Below are 18,060 nucleotides of genomic sequence, written 5' to 3'. Positions count from 1 at the left end.
TCTTCTTTGAGAGTATTCATATGTGTTTGCTTGGTCCTATCAAATGTACACTTGTCGAGATTGTGGAGCATAAATTGGATTCTGAGATTGTGGAGCATAGATTGTCGTTGAATCTAGAATGCCCGCTAGTCAAGCAGAAGTTGAGAAGAACACATCCTGATATGGCAGTGAAGATCAAAGAAGAAGTGCAAAAGCAGATTGATGTCGGTTTCCTTGTGACCACTGAGTATCCATAATGGGTAGCCAATATTGTGCCTGTGCCGAAGAAAGATGGAAAAGTCCGCATGTGTGTTGATTATAGATATTTGAATAAAGCCAGTCCGAAAGATGATTTCCCTCTGCCACACATTGATATGTTGGTAGAAAATACTGCTAAGTTCAAAGTCTTTTCGTTTATGGATGGACTTTTCATCGTTTGAGGAAGTACAAACTCTGTCTGAATCCTAACAAGTGTACATTTGGAGTCCGTTCCGGCAAGTTATTGGGCTTCATTGTCAGTGAAAGAGGTATTGAAGTTGATCCTGCCAAGGTCAAAGCAATACAAGAGATGCATGCGCCCAGAACTTAGAAGCAAGTCCGAGGTTTTGTTGGCCGCTTGAATTTTATTTCCAGATGTATATCCCACACGACTGCCACATGTGCGCCAATATTCAAGCTCCTTCGAAAAGATCAGCGTCATGATTGGACCGAGGATTTCCAGAAGGCCTTTGACAGTATCAAAGAGTATCTGTCCGAGCCTCCGATTCTGTCTCCGCCTCTGGAAGGGAGACCCTTGATTATGTATTTGACTGTTCTTGAAGACTCTATGGGTTGTGTATTGGGTCAGCAAGATGAATTAGGGAAGAAAGAGTATGCTATATACTATCTGAGTAAGAAGTTCACTGATTGTGAGTCTCGATACTCAATGTTTGAGAAAACATGTTGTGCTTTGGCTTGGGCTGCTATGCGCTTACGCCAGTATATGTTGAATCATACGACTTGGTTGATATCCAAAATGGATCCAATTAAGTATATCTTTAAGAAGCCTGCTTTAACTGGGAGGATAGCCCATTGGCAGATGCTATTGTCTGAGTATGATATTGAGTATCGAGCTCAGAAAGCTATTAAAGGTAGTATCTTGGCTGACCACTTGGCACATCAACCAAGTGAGGATTACCAGTCTATTCAGTACGACTTCCCAGATGAGGAGATTCTGTATTTGAAGATGAAAGATTGCGATGAGCCTACGCTCGATGAAGGGCCAAAGCCTGGTTCTCGATGGACCATGGTGTTTGACGGCGCTGTAAATCAATATGGAAATGGTATTGGGGCAGTGATTATTACTCCTCAGGGCACACGTTTTCCTTTTACAGCAAGGCTAACTTTCAAATGCACGAATAATATGGCGGAATATGAGGCTTGTATTATGGGTTTGGAAGAGTGTATTGATCTTAGGATCAAACATCTTGATGTTTTTGGTGATTCGGCCTTTGTTGTTAATCAGATTAAGGGTGAATGGGAGACGAATCAGCCTGGCCTCATCCCATACAGAGATTATGCGAGGAGGATTTCAACATTCTTTACTGAGGTTGACTTCCATCATATTCCTCGAGATGAGAATCGGATGGCAGATGCTCTTGCTACACTTGCTTCGATGATTGTGGTGAAATTCTGGAATGAAGTCCCCAATATTACTGTGATGCGCTTGGATAGACCAACTCATGTATTTGTAGTAGAAGAATTAAAAGATGATAAGCCATGGAATTATGATATCAAATGTTTTCTTCAGAGTCAGATTTACCCGCCTAGGACATCTGTTAAAGATAAGAAGACTTTGAGGAGATTATCTGGAAGTTTCTACCTCAATGGCGATGTTCTTTACAAGAGGAATTTTGACATGGTTCTGCTCAGATGCGTGGATAGACATCTGGCAGACCTGTTGATGACTGAAGTACATGAGGGTTCATTTGGTACTTATTCCAATGGACATGCCATGGCAAAGAAGACGTTGAGAGCAGGCTACTATTGGCTGACAATGGAGTTTGACTGCTGCAAATACGTGAAGAAATGCCATAAGTGTCAGATTTATGCGGATAAGAATCATATTCCCTCGACACTTCTGAATGTTATTTCATCACCATGGCCTTTCTCCATGTGGGGAATTGACATGATTGGCATGATAGAGCCAAAGGCGTCGAATGGTCACTGGTTTATTCTCGTAGCAATTGATTACTTCACCAAGTGGGTTAAAGCTGCATCGTATGCAAACGTGACTAGGCAGGTGGTTGTGAAGTTTATCAAGAATCAACTCATTTGCCGTTATGGTGTGTCAGATAAGATCATTACTGATAATAGATCTAACTTGAACAACAAGATGATGAAAGAGCTGTGTAACGAGTTCAAGATTGCACATCATAATTCTTCTCCTTATAGACCCAAGATGAATGGGGCTGTTGAAGTTCCTAATAAGAACATCAAGAAGATTATTCAAAAGATGGTTGTTACGTACAAAGATTGGCATGAGATGCTGCCATTTGCTTTGCATGGCTATCGTACCTCCGTCCGCACTTCAATAGGGGCAACCCCTTTCTCCCTTGTATATGGCATGGAGGTTGTGCTCCCCGTGGAGGTTGAGATCCCATCAATGAGAGTCTTGATGGAAGCCAAGTTGACTGAGGCTTAATGGGTTCAAAGTCATTATGACCAGTTGAACTTAATAGAAGAGAAGAGATTGACTGCCATGTGCCATGGTCAGTTGTATCACCAAAGGATGAAGAATGCTTTTGATAAGAAGGTCAAACCTCGTGTGTTCCGAGAAGTTGACCTCGTGCTCAAGAAAGTCTTGTCTTTCGCGCCCGATTCCAGGGGCAAGTGGACTCCAAACTATGACGGTCCATATGTTATTAAGAGAGACTTTCCAGGCGATGCTTTGATACTTACAACTATGGATGGGGAGGATTTCACTCGTCCTGTGAATTCAGATGCAGTCAAGAAATACTTCGCCTAAAATAAAAACAGAATAGCTCGCTAAGTTGAAAACCCGAAAGGGCGACTTAGGCAAAAATGAGCGTCTCGGTGGATTGAAAACCCGAAAGGGCGGTCCAGGCAAAAGTTAGAGACATAAAAAAATGAATATATATCCCGCTAGATTGAGTACCTCACCCTGGGGAAATCTAGGCAAAAATTAGGGATTTGGCAAGAAACTGCATCCTGATATGACTTTGTTCTACAACTATCATCTGTCAAGGAAGTTCGCTCAATCATCGTCAACTGAAGCTTCAGATACATTGGGTTCAGGGTTGGTGGAGAAATGGTCATTATGTTCAATGTAGCCTTTTTCCAATATATATCATCAATTTCAGATTTGTAAAGATCCATGGAGTCTTGCCATTTGCAGACTACCATCCCATCAAATAAATTTGACCCTTTATCCAATTCTTTACACTCTTATTTGTTTCTGTTCAACAAATATTTGCATGTTTTAATTGATAAATACCATTGTTTAAACAAATAAAGTTTTTTATAAATTGTTTTTAAACAAAGTGAACGTTCACAATGACTGAAAGGATAAATGGGATGTCCTCAGTGCTCTCCCAAGGATAGTATGATCTCCAAAAGGGTAAGGCATTTGTTCATATTCCTAGCATATTTGTATCCTCTTCATCATCTTTCAGGTTTTTCTCCTCATTGAGTGCAGAGAAAGGTAATACACCACCAAAATCCCTAGAGAGCCTGGAGTTTGGTCTCAGTTTTCTAGCTCCCTAGTGAGTCTGGACCTAGCATCTGTGTTTTATCAATTATATAGTTGTCATCCCTTGTGTGGATTGACCTAAAATCCCTTATAGATTGATAAATTGGCATGCTATCTTTTTTGAGGAAGTTGGTCTTCCCTCATTCAGATTGGAAATCTCCCGCAGAATAAGTAGGAAATCCCAGCATGAGAGGAATTTTCAACAAGTTGGTTTATAGCTTATCCGCAGCGGATTCACATACATTGATCTCTAGCAGGTTTGCCTACCGTTCATCCTCAGCAGGGTTGCTGATTTTAGACTTCCCTAGTTTGGTCACCAACAGATTATTTCCAGCTGATCGCCTACAAGTTATCCTCGATTCAGTCATCAGCGATTTTTCCCTAGTGGAGCTGCCTGATCGGAGCCTGATTATTGTTACATCCTCCTTCTCGGATAGTTTTCCTCCTAGCAGAGTGGGTGATGAAAATGATTATTTTCTATCCCTAGCGGAGCGGTGTTTCTTTTCTCCACGACAAAGATTGTCTCTCCAGCAGTATGAGGAAATGTGATGGTTATTGGAACTTCTGTTTGGTGGTTATTCCCCACAGAGTTTCATATCTTTCCTTGGTTTTTTCCCAGTAGAGTTTCTTCTACGATGGATCTTATCCATGTTGAGTGCCCTGGCAGTGGCTTTGTAGCTTCCCCAGGTAAGGCTCTACCTGATCCTGGTTTGGCTTTGGAACTTCGAGGAAGATGTGTTGATTTGTTCTCCAGTGTAGTGACTGATTCTCCTTCTCCGCAGCAAAGATGTTTCCCTCAGTTGATAGAAGTGAATGTTGTTTGATGTGTTTCTGTTTGGTGGTTGTTCCCCATAGAATTTCACATCACCCCCTGATAAAATCCCCAGTAGAGTTCTTCTGTGACAGATCTTATCCATGTCTCTGCATACTGTTGGAAGATACCAAGCTTTGGTAGTAGTGATCTTTTGCTTATTCCCAACAGTCGTCTCTGATCCCCGGTGATCATGCTCGTTCCCCTAGCAGTGGATTTTGTCCCTGGCAGTGATTTCACTCGATCCTCGGCGATGATTGGTTTCTAGGTATTTGTTGCCCCCACCAGATTGGATTTCTCTAGTGGCCTTGGCTTTCTCTTTTGAGATGTGGTACCGGATGTATGTCCATTGATCCTTGGACCCGTTTGTGTTAGATATGTCTGCTTGTCAGCATTAATCATACATAAACCACGCATATACATGCATAATTATAACATTCAGATATTCATGTTGCATTCTTTGCCATATATCTTTGTTTATTATCTCCTCTTATTTGGTGATACGTATTTCCCCAAGCAGATGTTTGTGTCTGATCTCCATATAGAGTCAGCCCCATAGGCATAAAGTGTTTATCTTTTCTTCCATATTCCCCACTGAGTTATGTCCTCGTGGATGATTATTATTTCAGTTTCCTCCTAAAACATTTATTGGGATGAAGTTACTCCCCTGAATTATATCCTCATTGGGTTGAGTCTTGTTTCATTGTGTCTTTCTAGTTTGTTCCTAGATTGATTACTCTTGTTATTTCCCCTGCAGTTCCCTGTGGTTCAGGTGACCAATTGCTCAGTAAACAATAATTGTTCATTCCCTCCTCAGCGGATGTTGTGGCCTTCTACCTAGTAACGGGTAGTTATAAGTCCTATTTCTGTGGTTTTCTACCCAGTAACCGGTAGTTGTAAACCCCATTTTGTCCCCTTGCAGAGTTAATCCCTGATTTTGTTCATCCTAACCGACGACATGTATTCTCTTCTGTGATTTTCTACCCAGTAGCCGGTAGATGTAATCCCCTCTTTGTTGGTTATCTTTATCCAATATCCGATATTGATATTCCTTCATTTTGAGTATACCACCCAGTAATCGGTGATATATCTCTTGGATAATTGCTCTGATTAAGTAATTTATCCCGAGCGAGTCATCTTTCATTTATCGTTGTTTGGTAATGATTGTTTCTCCCCTTGAATTGGTCATCATTTTATACTCAGTAATCGGTATCCCGATGTCCTTTATTTTTGGTCGATTTATACTTTATTAACCCAGTAACCGGTTGTGGATAATCTTCCATGCGAGTATGTTATCTATATTCTGATGGTAATAGATAATATATCTCATGCGCCCTTTTGTCGAAGTCTTTTTCTCCCCCAGTGAAAGTAAGATTTATATTTCCTCATGGAATCGAATGTCCGTCCTGTAATCGATTTTGCTTTTTTAACCCTCATTTCAGATGATGAGTGTCTTGGGAATATTCCCCAATTCATGCCTGGTTGGTCACCTATTATATGCCCAGTAACCGGTATCCCTGGTGTTCCTTCCTTCTGCTCCCTATTTTGACTTTTTGTCCCCTGTGGAGTCAGTTTTTTTTTCTTGAGTTGAAACACACCTTTTAGGTTTTCCTCAGATGTTCGGGTGATTGATATCTCTCACCCTTATACCGGTCTTAGATATTCTTTCTCCCTGAGCATGTTGCTTTTTCACCCTTGTACCAGTGTTTTGATCACATGTCTCTTTGAGCTTATTACCCAGTAACCGGTAATACCTCGCTTGTTTTTCCTTAGCTGAGTCCTTAGTGGACATCCCCATCTGAGTCCGGATTTTTATCCGAATTATCCTTTGTGGATAGTTTGCTGTATTGGCATATCCCCAATACGTGCATCTCTGCGTCAACTCGAATTTTCCATTGATTTATTTTCATGGAATCCCTTCGTGTCTCCCAGCAAATTGGAAGTCGTGACCTGCTCACGCATTTTCCCCTTTTATTCCCCAGTAAAGTCCCCAGAGTCTCTGTCCCATTTATTAATGTATTACTCATATGGATTTTAAGTTTCTCCTTATTTCTTTTTTCCTTTGTGGACACATATCCCCACAGAGCATTAACTTTTGCATACATACATTTGCATCATGAGGCCTCTTAGGGACCAAAATTCGTCTCTTTGTTATTTTTTAAGCCCATTCTACCTCGTCGAGATGAAGATTTTAACCTTCATATCCCCGGCTAGAATGACCTTAAATAGGGGCATCTGTAAGACCCTAATTTTGACCCTAATATCCCTCATGGCATCATATCATTGCTCATAGCATTTGCCTCAAGGATCATAGCATCTTAGCTCTTTTACCCTAGGGTTCGGACTTGTGTGAGGTGGTTTGAGACCACCAAGCATGCTTGAATTGTATATTATTGTTTTTCTTATTTTGTTTACTAACCAAAAGCACAAAAATATGTCACTAACTTCTTTTACTTTGAAGCTCAAGCAATCATGAGATCCAAGGCTCCTATGAGGCCCCTATGCTCAATGAAATGACCAGATGGAGATGAAAGCAAGCATGAAAATGGTCCCCAAAGCTCTTAATCATCATATATTCTTCCCAAGTATCTCAATTTGTCAATTTTATCAAGATAAACCAAAGGGCTTGAGGCTTCCTCCCCAAGGAAACCCTAATTTGGCTGTGCATTGACTGTGCCTTGCTCATGAAGCAACCTCAACCCATGATCAAATAAAATCAAGGTAAGTTCTTTCATTCATCCTTTTATGCATATATGAGCCCATGTGAGTGTCTTCAATCATTAATTCATCAAGATTTGAAGTTTGGCTTTGAGAAATTGATCAGTCAAATCATCTGACTATTTCGAAATTCACTGAGACCTAACTTTTGATGTGTTTGTCAAATGAAGATGACCCCAAGATAAAAACTGTTCTTGTGAACCATATGAACAACTTTCATGTTCATAAAAAATTCATTTAAAACATGTAAGGTCATCATTTATTTCAAAACATTATAGGTCATTTTGACTGAAACCCTAATTTTGGGTTAACTTCCCAAGGACCTAACGCCTTCATTTTTTATGATTTTCAGGTCGGACCAAATGCATTGGAAATTCTAAGATGTCTACTTCAATTCTTATGTTGGACAAAATTTCATAATCCTAAAAGAAACACATGTGGTAATACAAAACATTATAGGTCATTTTGGACCAAAGCCATTGAATCTTGAAAATGTCTAATTTCAAGTGCCCATAACCTTCTCATCAAAACTCCAAATGATGCAAAATTTAAGTCCAAATTGATTGTATTAAAAATATATACAACTTTGATGTTTAAGGTTTTTTCATTTGAGGCTTGAATAATTGAAACATAAGGGCTTGAAGTTGGTCCATTTTGGCAAAATTTCCATATACATATTTTGCACATTGAACTTCATGGCCAGTTTTCAATATTTTCCCAACTCCAAATGGATTTTTGTTCAACATAAAATTTGTTACTTATGTCAAGACCTTTCCAACCATTACCTACATGCCTATGCTTGGTTCACTTCAAACTTGAACCTAAAGGCGCCTGAAGCTCTACACAATTGAATCCCAAACCTCCATTAAAAGGAATTCTGATTTTTTCTCTCAGTTTTTCAAGCTCACATTTCAACTTCATTGGTTGATCTCTGACTTGTAATTCCTTAGCCTTGCTTCCTTGTCACTTCAAGAACAAGTTGCATTGAAGAATTTGATCAGATCGTGCCATTGAAAGCTGCACTTCAAAGGTTTATTTTCAAACTGTTTTGATTCAAATCTCTCTTAATACAGTGCATTGCTTGGTTTGGTTGGTACCTCTGAAGTCCTCGTGTGAGAGGCAATTGATTTGTGCTTTAATTTTGTGAATTGAGCAAGTTCAGATTGAACACCTCATTTTTCTATCTCAAATTTCTTTCTCTATAGGGATCTTGAGGAGAAATTAAGGGTACAGGGGTGATGTACATCACCCCAGCTTTCGAATGATGTATGGATCGTGAGTTTTTTTTGAGGTTGTGAAACCTGCAACTCTGGCCGGAAACAGTGAGGTTCACCGGAGAAGACGGTGGTTTCCACCATCGTCCCCACGTGGATGAGTTCATGGCCATTGGATCCATGTTCCCAGATCTAATCCTGGCTATTGGTTTGATTGACTTCATTTAATCATGTGTGTTACGCGTTTGACTCATCCACACAATACGCGCACGCCTCCTGGCTATTTGATGTGCCACGTCAATTAATGAACCAAGATCCAAGCGCTGTGGATTTTTTTTTTATTTTTAATTTCTGTTTTAATTTTCTTTTATTTCATTTTATTTTAAAAATTCACAACTTTTTTATTTGGAATCACAAAAATATGGGACCAATTGCAAAAAAATTCTCTTAAATTCTAGTTTCTAAAAATGATTTATAATTATTTTTGTGATTCAATTTAATATTTTTTGTGAATTATTTCTTTTATGGTTATTTTTAATTCATTTAAAATACTTTTCAATATTCAAAAATGCCAAAAAATAATTCTTAACATCTTCGGATGAAGATGAATCTATGAAAAATATTCTCATCAATTTCTTAATTGATTTGAGATTTATATGATATTTTAGTTCAACTATGTTATTTTTCTTCATTTTTAATGGTTTAAAATTAGTTTCTATTTTCAAAAAATGATGAAAATTTTTGTCAAACCTTGTTTGACCATGTTAGACTTTTAATTTTCCAAGTTGATTTGAATTGGATTTGAAGTTTGACCTTTATTTGTTCATTTTAATTCAAGTATTATTTTAATTCTAAAAAATACCAAAAATATTTTTGTTATTTATTGATTTCTAAGCTTCATCTCACTCCTATTTCCCATTGATTGATGTTGATTCCATTCATTTTTTATCAATGTGTTTTGTTTATGCCATTTGAATTTCAATTATGTACATTCCATTTCCATCTTCTTCTTCTTCTTTTTCTTTTTGACCAATGTGTTAATGATTGGTGGTTAGCCTTGACATATGAGGGGCTTAACCTTCTTTGATCCAAATCAAATTTATCTTGATCAAAGATCAAGTTAATTGCTCTGCATTAGAGATAGGTTGCTTCTTGGTCAAGCAAAAAACCTAAATCCATACAAGGTCATTCTTCTTTACTATTGGCATGACAAGTTGTAGGAGCTTGGCTTACTAGCCATGATCTCTAACTTGTCTTTATTTGCCTATAGTTTTATTGACGAGCCTCAGATAGGTGTGACTACTACATTAGTCCACTTACGATTGCTTAACATAGCGCTAATATGCCTTATGGCACACAAACACTAACTACTAATCACGAACTTTTAATTCAAGCATTTAATTCTTGCAATTTACTTTAATTCAATTTAATTTCTTGCTTATTAATCGATTTGTCTTTGACCTTTGCTCACTTGAGCTCATGTTTATGTTTATGCCATTTGCCTTTTTGCTCACTTGAGCACATTATTGTGTATATACTATTGCCTTGTGCTTGTTTTGTTCTGTTTGTGTGAACCCAGTGCAAATGGAGAAAGGACTTAGAACTAGGACCTTACCTATGCTAAATGGAGTTTGAAGAGCAACTAGGCCTCATGCCTTTAGAATGCTAAAATTGTCAAAGAGAAACTAGGCCTCATGCCTTTAGAATGCTTAATCTTGAAGATGAAGTGAAAGGACCTAATTCTAAACTTGTGATAACTCTAAGTTTTACCAAGATTAATGCCAACACATAGAACCAACATAAGGCATCTTCAACTCCAAAGCTCGCTTCTTCACCCAAGTAGTGTAAGCTTCCCAAGCTACATAGTTGCACGGACCAAGCTCGGATATTCCTTTCCTATGCATATAACGCCAAACATGTACCATCTTCTGCTTCAAATGTTGGGGATCTTTACCCTCTTGATAGAAATGACCTTCTAGCTAAGTGTTATTAGGTTTGTCTCTCAAGGGGAACCCAAGTTGACGACGAGCCAAAGCAAGGTTGTAGTTGATTCCTCCTTGTTTACCAATGAGAGGCACATTAGAGAGTTCACCACAACTATCAATAATTCCAATCTATTCAATGAAGAATCATACCAAACAATATCATCATTAGTGAGAGACATAAGTCTCTGATACCACCGTAGACATTGCTTGTTCTCCACAAAAGCATGCGTCTGAGGCAAGTACTAAATAAACCACTTGTACAGAAGAGGAACACATCACATGATAGTTCCACCACCTTTATAATTCCTTATATGCAAAGATAAGTACATATCACCCAATAGAGTAGGTACATGATTCCCAATCAAGAAGATTCTAATGGCGCTAACATCAACAAAACCGTCAATGTTAGGGAACAAAGCCAAACTATAGATGAGCAACACAAAGATAACTTCAAAAGCATCCACACCACCGGCTTGAGCCAAGGCAGTAGCTTTCTCAATGAGAAACTCAGAAGTCAACCCAAACATTCCTCTTTTCCTCACCCAATGAGCCTCAATCTCAGACTTCTTCAGATGAAGAGCTTCAGCTATAATATGAGATATGGGAATCTCCTCCAATCCATAAAAGGGCAACTTGTCATAAACAGGTATTCCCAAGAGATGGGCATACTCCTCCAACGTAGGCACGAGTTGATAATCAGGAAAAGTGAAGCAACGGTAGAGAGGATCATAAAATTGAACCAATACACTCAAGAGTCCTTCCACTACATCATTAGATAATACAGACAAAAGTTTCCCATGATGTTGCTTGAAGTCCAAGGGATCTAATACAAAAGATGATAGCTTCCTTAGCTCTTTCAAATAGGGACATCTGAAACTATACTTCTTCGTGTTCCTTCATCCACAATCCATGGTATAAAAATATTTGCAAATAAAACCTCAGTTCCTTGAAGTTACTTTTTGTGTGATGAATGTTATGATGTGCATCAATGCCTGAACGCAACAATCACAAATAAGGGATCACACACAAGCAAGCAAACAAAGGTCAAGGGATGAATCAAGTCATTGTCAATATCAATCATCCTTTTTGGTAGATTATGGTTTTCACCTTATCAACACCTAAGTTCCATTGATATTGACAAGACTTGATTGGATCAACCAAGAATCAAGGGTTTATTGTGAGTCACGAGCATGAAGTCGGGTTAAGAACCACCCCAAAGGAGTTTACTAAGGATAAAAACCTGTAGATCATGTTCTAAAAAGTTCCTAGAGTCTTAATTCTATCTATCAGATATTATAGGTTAGGATGACTGACTCATCAACCCATAATATTCTCAAGAGAAACTCGTCTGAGTGTAGTATCACGTAACAACTGTTATCAAGTCTACACTTGAACAGTCTCCGTACTACGTCCTAAATAGGCCAAGCTGGTTTAAATGTTCTACGGTCCTCAGCTTCTCGGACCCCAAATCAGAGAAAGTAATGCCTAACCACAAATAACTTGTGTGACATCAATAACTCCAAAAGGGTCTCCACTGAGTAGATGGGTCTCAATCCAACTTGTTAAGGACTACTCCACACAAGTCGAACATGACTATACCATCCTCCTATCTTAATTGCACTCAAGTTCGGGTTAGAACTTATCTCACCACTCGAAGATCACCAAGCACAACAAGCATATCATATCACAAAAAAAAAAATATAAAGTATCAAATATACAAATATATACACACAAAAAAGTAGGCTAAACCCACTAAGGATTACTCCCCAGCAGAGTCGCCACTTAATTTCCGTAGCGATAAAATTATGACCATTAAGCTATGGATAAACATAACGTCAATAAAACCAGAGTCGTCGCTGCGCTTTTATTGTTTCCAAAGAAAAAGGGAAAAGTACGAACAAAACCCAAAGGATGGACCTAATCTCATCCATACTTGTATTGGTTGATCTAACATGAAGTTATTGATGAACCAATTAGCCTTAGGATATTGAGATATCATTGGTCAATGGAAGGAATGAGATAGAATGGGATTGAAGATGAAGAGGGAGGGGAAATGAGACAAACACAAATTGGTCATGGGAGGAATTTTATCAAATTAAAGTAATTCATTCATTTTGGAAGATGAAATGTACATTTCATCAATCCCCTAAATCCTATGATTTTAATCAAACAAAAGTCAAATCAACTTTGACCAAGACCCAAACACATAGTCAAACTTCACAAGTCAATAAAAATGGCTCAACATAATTTCCACACAATTAATCAATTAAAAATCAAATTAAAATGCATTTAAATTAAATTATGTTTGATCAAAAACTTAAAACCTCTTCAAAACACCAAAGAAATGGCCAAGAGATTTATCATAGGTCAAACAGGGTCAAAGGACCTTGGACAAAAAAATTCATAATTTTTGAAAAGTCAGAAGTATTTTTAAACAATTAAAAATATGCACAAAAACAATTAAATCATAAAATATAATAAAATTAATCCAAAAAATAATTTTAAATTATAAAATGAAAAAGAAAAATATTAGAATTTTTTTGGTGAAAGTCCCATATTTTTTGGATTAAAAATGAAATTAATATGAATTAATTAAAAATAAGCAATTAAAGGAAATATTCAAAAATTCAAAAAGAGGAGAGTCATCTGATCTCCCTCATTAATTGAGGTGGAAGATCATCTGGATGGAAATGCGTGTTCCACAAGTTCCCAAGTCAATGCGTGTACACGCATGGTAATTGTAGCGGTAAATTCATGACCATTAAGTTATGGATAAACTTAATGTCAATAAAACCAGAGTTGTCACCGCTCTTTTATTGTTTCCAAAGGAAAAAGGGAAAAGTACGGACAAATCCCAAAGATAAGAAGTTTTCAAATCAAGACTAATAAAATTCCAGAGATTATAGGTAAGGGGGTTGGTTAAACAGAGGGAATGTGTTAGCACCCAAAGTGTCCTAGGTACATACCACACTTAAAAAAATGGCAAAAAGGTGGACCTAATCTCATCCATACTTTTATTGGTTTATCAACCAATTAGCCTTAGGATATAGAGATATCATAGATCAATGGAATTAATGGGATAGAAGGGGATTGAAAATAAAGAGGAAAGGGAAATAAGACAAACACAAATTGGACAAGGGAAGGATTTTATCAAATTAAAATCATTCATTCATTTTGGGAGATGGAACGTACATTCCATTAATCCCCTAAATCCAATGATTTTAATCCAACAAAGTCAAATCAACCTTGACCAAGACCCAAACACATTAGTCAAACCTCACAAGTCAGTAAAAATAGCTCAACAAAATTTATTCATAATTAAATAATTAAAAATCAATTAAAAATGCATTAAATTAAATCATGTTTGATCAAAAACCTAAAACGTCTTCAAAACACCAAATAAATGGTCAAGAGACTTATCATAGGTCAAACAAGGCCAAAGGACCTTAAAGAAAAAATTTCATTATTTTTGGAAATTCAAAAGTATTTTTAAACAATTCAAAGTATGCACAAAAACAAATAAATCATGAAAAATATTAATATTGATCCAAAAATTAATTTTAATTCAGAAAATGAAAGAAAAAAATATTTGAAAATATTTGGTGAAAGTCCCATATTTTTTTGATCAATATTAAAATTAATATGAATTAATGAAAATAAAGCAATTAAAATCAAAATCCAAAAATCAAAAAAACGTGGACCATCTTATCTCCCTCATTAATTGAGGTGGCATATCAGATGGTCTCTAGCGCGTGTTCCATGTGGTCTTGAGTAACAACGTTGCACATGTGGTAATCAAAACCAACGTCTAAGATTAAAACAAAATGAATGGATCATGTGGTTCAGAGACACGCCAACACATCGCCGGAGCCAAAGCTTCGATCTTCTTCTCCGGTGGACCTCACCGGACTAGTCCACTTTCAACCATCACCAAAATGAAAAAGGAGGACATGAATTTAAAGAAAAAATGCCCAGGAGCTCGAATCTGGCCTCAATTTTGTCTAACTCCAAGTATATAGAAAGATAGAGGGAGTTGAGTTTTGAAAATCATGATCTGAGTTACTTAGATTTGACCTCAAAGCAACTCAATCTTCTCGCCTATATTGGTAGGACTTCAGACAACCAAAAATCAACAAGAATAATGGAGAATTGAGTGAGAATAGAAGAGATGTAAAATTCTGAAAATCACCTTCACTACAGCTTCAGATTGGCACGATCTTGCTCTCAATTATGCTTCGCCTTGCTTCAGATGCTTGATGGAATGGAAATGGATCGAAGAAAGGGATGGACTCTTTGAGTTTCAATCTCAAAAACAGTAGGAGATTCAAACTCGATTTTCGAAGAAAATCTTCAAGCTTATCCTTTAATGGTAAGGGTTTCAGGTTGCTGATTCAAAGGTTGTGCGCCAGGGTCCTCAATTCTGAGCAAGAGAGCTTCTATTTGTAGCCAAGGAGATTGATAATTGCACACTTCCATTTTTGTCCAAATTTGAAAATCTCACTTGCATGCTTGCATGGGCATGTGATAGGCCCATCAAATGATGCACTTAGGTCCAAAATTGTGTGTAAGCAATGCTGAAATCATGTTGACAAGCCATGCACTCGTGTATGAAAAGTGGAACTTCAAATTATCCAAATGGTCCTTCAAGTTTAAGCCATGCGCAAGTCATTCATACTTTGTCCAAATGGGATGATTTTCATTTGAAGCCATGCGCAAGTCATTCATGCTTTGTCCAAATGGTCCTTCAAGTTTAAGCCATGCGCAAGTCTTCATATTTAGATCAAGAGGAACAACTTTCATGTTGAACACTTTTTCATTTGAAGCTTGGATCATTATGAATTTTGAGGTGGAAGTTTGGAAAGTCATTCATATTTAGTACCAAGCCATATGTTCATTCTTCCACCTTGAATAACTTTTTTTATGGGTTTCAAATGAGAAACATTCCTTCATAAAAGTTGTAGCTCTTTCAAATACCTTCAATTTGGTCATAAATTTAACCTTATTTGGAGTTGGCATGAACGAGTTATGGATTTTAGATGTTGAGGAAAATCACTTGTTTAATGGTATTGGCCCAAAATGACCTATAATGTTTCCTCTTGGCACATGCATTTGAAATTTGAATTTGCACTTCCTCCAAACATAAAAGTTGAACTAGATATCTTGAATTTAATCATGTAATTTTAATGGCTTTCATATCATACAAAATGAGCAAGTCATGATCTTGGGAACTTGACCTCCAAATTAGGGTTTAGACAAAATGACCTATAATATTTCACTATAAAAAATGACTTTCCAAGCAAAAATAGATCTTGACCTTAACATGAAAGTTGTTTGGAATGTCATTTAGAGTAATGTTTCTCTTGGAATAATTTTCATATCATAAAAACTGTAGGAGATAGGGTCTAGGGAACCCCAGTTTTGACAAGTTGAAATCCTCTGGTCAACCACCATGAACCAACTTGCTAGCTTGATATTATTTTAACTTTTGGGACTCATGGAGGATCATATATTCATAAGATGATGTAATTTGAAGTATCCCGTGAAATTTTTGATCAATTGTTGAAGAAACTTGTTGAAGAAGTCACATAAGATACCTAGATGAATTAGGGTTTCCAAGGCAAACCAACTCCAAACTCTTGATGATTTCTTGATCAAAATAACATGTGAAGATCATGGGGATTCATATATGACACTTAGAGCCAAAGTAAACTAATTCTTGATTGAGCTCCTTGCAATGAGGGTCTCAAACCCTAGATATGAGCCTGATAGATCATAGGTGAGCATGTACACTACCTACAAAAATAATAAACTATGCATTGACATATTTTTGGTATTTTGGTTAGTAAATAAAGAAAAACAAAGTATGATACAATAAACAATGTTTGGTGATCTCTCTTAATGAAAACCCAATGAATGAGGGGTAAGGATAATGCCAAGGTGTGATCCCAATGTCAATGCATATGATGAGATAGCATGAGGGATATTAAGGTCAAAATTAGGGTCTTACAGCTGCCCCTATTTAAGGATATTCTAGCTGAGGAGATGAAGGTTAAAATCTTCCTGTCGACTCAGTAGAATGGACTTAAATAACGACATATAGAAACAAATTTTGGTCCCTAAGATACCTCACGATGCATATGATATGAATGTTGAAATAATCTCTATGGGGAAAATGTTGTCACAAAGGAAAAGAATCTTGAGAGACCGAAAGCCCGTAGGAGTATAATGCATTCTGTGAGGAAAGCTTACTGGGGAGACATAGACTCTGGGGGATAAAAGGTTGTGCGTAGGCCAGGCTATGACTTTAAAACTGCTGGGGGACTCAAGGGATTCCATGAAAATAAATCAATGGAAAGACTCAGCTGAGGAATAAAAGGAACATCTGCAAAGAAAACGGGTAGATCAGATCAAAGCTGAAATACTCAAATGGGAATGGCGATCTCACTAAGGAAATACGCACTCAGACTCAACTAGGGAATAAAAAATCTTCAACACCGGAGTAACAGAAGCATATTATCCACCACCGGTTACTGGGAAAGGAGATAACAAAAATTTTCAAAGAGGACATCCGTACCCCGTTAGAGTAAACATATCAATGATGACTCGTTGAGGAACGAACCAAATCAAATAGGATTTACAACTATCGGTTATTGGATAGAAGACCACAAAGAAAGAGAATATATGTCACCGGCTAAGGTGAACATATCGAGGATAGACTCAAAGGGAAGAAAATCCGTCATCGATTAAGATGAACATATCAAGGATAGACTCACCTGGGGACATTAGGAATATAATCCGTTACCGGTTAGGTTAAACATATAAAGGATAAACTTCCTGAAACAAAAGGGTAGGAATTATATCTATTTGCTACTGGATAGAATACCGGAGAGAGAATATATGTCATCTGTTAAGATGAACATATCAAGGATAGACTCCGAGGGGAGAAATAGGAATTACATCTATCGGTTACTGGATAGAATACCGAAAAGATAATATTTGTCCCCGGTTAGGATGAACATATCAAGGATAGACTCTGCAAAAGGGAAACCAGGATTTACAACTACCGGTTATTGGGCAGAAGACCGCAAAGAAGAGGAAATTCGGCATCGGTTAGGATGAACATATCAAGGATTACCCTTCTGGGAAACAAAATAGGGATTACAACTACCTCTTTTCTAGGTAGAATACCAAAACGAGAATATCTGTCACTGATTAAAGTGAACATATCAAGGATAGACTGAAAGAAGGGGAAGAAAATATCTGTCACCAGTTAAGATGAACATATCAAGGATAAACTTCCTGGGAGATGTGAAAACGAATCCGCCGGGGAGAAAAAGGTTACTTTTTCCAGATATTAGGGCAAAAGTGAAATACTTGCAAATTGAGAAGAATACTACCAGTTACTGGGTAATAGACTTTTAGGGGACCAAAAGCATCTATCTAGGTAAGATCTAGAAAGAAACGGTAAATCAAAGACTCAACCCAATGAGGATATAACTCAGGGGGAATGAGAAAGGTTAAACTCTTTCTGCTTAACGGGCAGACAATCTACAATTGAAAGAGATCAAAGATACCAAATCTGCATGGGGGAAAGGACACCAC

The sequence above is a fragment of the Lathyrus oleraceus genome, chromosome 4, assembly GCF_024323335.1.
Source record: "Lathyrus oleraceus cultivar Zhongwan6 chromosome 4, CAAS_Psat_ZW6_1.0, whole genome shotgun sequence".
Classification (NCBI taxonomy): Eukaryota; Viridiplantae; Streptophyta; class Magnoliopsida; order Fabales; family Fabaceae; genus Lathyrus; species Lathyrus oleraceus.
The sequence above is the reverse complement of the archived record's forward strand: the minus strand, read 5'-3'. Positions refer to the sequence as shown.